Source organism: Prionailurus viverrinus, chromosome B3 (genome assembly GCF_022837055.1).
Source record: "Prionailurus viverrinus isolate Anna chromosome B3, UM_Priviv_1.0, whole genome shotgun sequence".
NCBI lineage: Eukaryota > Metazoa > Chordata > Mammalia > Carnivora > Felidae > Prionailurus > Prionailurus viverrinus.
The window spans coordinates 72218659-72221270 of NC_062566.1; positions in this window are offsets into that span (position 1 = coordinate 72218659).

Below are 2612 nucleotides of genomic sequence, written 5' to 3' on the forward strand. Positions count from 1 at the left end.
ATATGACCCAGATATTCCACTCCTAGATATGTACTTATCCAAAAGAAAACAGGTTTCAACCAAATACCTTTACACAAGTTCTAATAGGAGCATTATTCACAATAGCCAAAAAGTAGAAGCAACCCAAATCTTCAACTAATGAAGGAATAACAAAATTTTGTATAATCATGTAACATATATACCATTCCACAATAGAATATTATTTAAGCATAAAGAGAAATGAAGTAATTAATCATACTACAACATGGATGAACCTCAAAAACATTATACTAGAAATATAATAAGCATTTGTTTATTGAACAAAAAGTATATAGCCTATATGCTGAATGAGAGCATATTTATCATATTTATGTAGATATTCTACAATGATAGAACAAAGAATACTATATACACAGATACATCACCCCACTTACATACAATGCTTCTATTTAGCTTTTAATTCCTAATAAAAATATTTAAGAAAAAGTATATTACATTTCCTTTCAGAAATCATGCATTTCACGGGTATAGCCTTTGTAATCTTTGAAAAAAAAGGTCTATTCTAGTCCTTTGCACATTTTTATTTTTGTTGTTGAGTTGTAAGTGTTCTTTATATACTCTGCATATTAGTCCCTTACCAGATATATCATTTACGAATATTCTTTCTCACTTTGTAAAATTGTCTTTTTAGTTCATTAGTACTGTCCTTTGATATGCAAAAGTTTTCAATTTTATGAAGTCCAACTTACCTATCTTTTCTTTTCTTGTTTCTGTTTATGGTGTCATATCTGAGAATCAACTGCAAAATTTGAAGTCATGAAGGTTTACTCCTATGTCTTCTTCTAAGAATTTTATCTTATGTCTTATATTTACATCACTGATTCATTTTGAGTTAATTTTGTGTATGATATGAAGTAGGTGTCCAACTTTATTCTTTTACTTGTGGAAATTCAGTTGTCCCAGCACCGTGTTAACTATTCTTGTCATGTATTGTGGAAGACATGAGAAGCCAGAGGGTCATAGTTATAACTTCCTAATGACCTGAATATTAACAATAATTTATTTTTTAATTAAAATTTAGGAGAGTTTATTGGTACCTGAGGAGGAGGATAGAGAAGGAAGAGAAACATAAGGAAGTAGATGGCAAGATTCTCTTTTAGATTGAACAGAATTATCAATATCCATATACATAGTATATTTCAGAGCCTACAAAATGACTCTCTATATCCTCCATTTTCCAGAAGCCCTACTATCCCACATGAGGGAAAATCATATGGTGCTGACAGACAGATATTTCAAGTGTTCCAAAACTTTCTCATTCTGGATTTTCACCTCTTTGTTCCATTAGTTCTTCTTACAGTGCTAAGCCAAAATGAATGGTACTACCACCATGCTTCAACTTCATGAACACTCAGATTTTTTTTATGCCTAGGCTTTGGTCTCAGAAGACATTTTGCCCCCTAAACTAAGGAAAATTTGGAATTTTTCTAATAGAACTTGTAGGAAACTTAAGAAAAGAAAAAACAGAAAGCATAGAAAAATAAAAGTTTGAAGTGTTCCCTGTATCATGACAACTGAATTTTATGCATAAAATGGCTTAGTTAGTGTATGTTTATGAAACACCAGGGCTTGCTCCCCTTTTTCTTACTTCAAATATGCCATGGTGGCATGTTTATCCAGATGTTGTTAGCTGAAGATAGATCTGAGATATCCCCACAGGTAGGTAATAAATTTTTCAGTTTAATATTCAGGTTTACTTCTTGCTCTCTGCCCCACCCCACACACAGTCCCAAGCTCTAATTTTTATGTTTCAACCAAATCTTTGGGCCAGGACATGGCCCCATATTTCCCTAACTAATTTCAAAGATTGTAATTGCTTATTTTATTAACACAACCTTACACCTCACCCCTGACCCAAACATCATGCATTTGTCTGAAGCATTTTTACTGACCAGCTATAAAGTTAGTTCTATCTTAAATGAAACTGAATTCCTTTACCTGAATTTGTGTGTTAGGAATTTATTGGGCTATTATCTGCTTAGTATCACCTTGGAATATAGGATACTCTAAAGATGAGAGAGATTTTTTTCCTATCAGAAGATAGCCAAGACTTAGTATTCTGAATCTGAAGTTTCTGCTTTAAGTGGGATGATGTAAAGGTTTCTGTTTCAGGTCCCTAATACAACAATTGTTTTGTTAGGTAACTGGAGAAGAACACCCAAGAGGTTTTGTGGTTTTTTGTTTTTTGTTTTTTTTTTTAATATTTTTTTTATTTTAGAGAGAGAGAACACAAGTTGGGGAGGGGCAGAGAGAGAGGGGGACAGAGGATCTGAAGCAGGCTCCATGCTGACAGGGAGCCCGACGTGGGGCCCAAACTCACGAATTGCAGGACCATGACCTGAGTGAAGCCTGATCTCAACTGACTTGACCACCCATGCACCCCGGAACACCCAAGAATTTTTAAGGCAAGAGAGACTCGTTCAAAAGAAGGAGAGAAATGTTGGTATTGAGAGTTGAGAAGGGGAAAGTGACTGTATCCGAGATACAGAGAGAGTTGTAAAATGTCAGAGTCCTCTTGCATGCAGCTCTCTTAATGGAGAATGACTAAGTGATGCTGTGAAAGACTAACCACT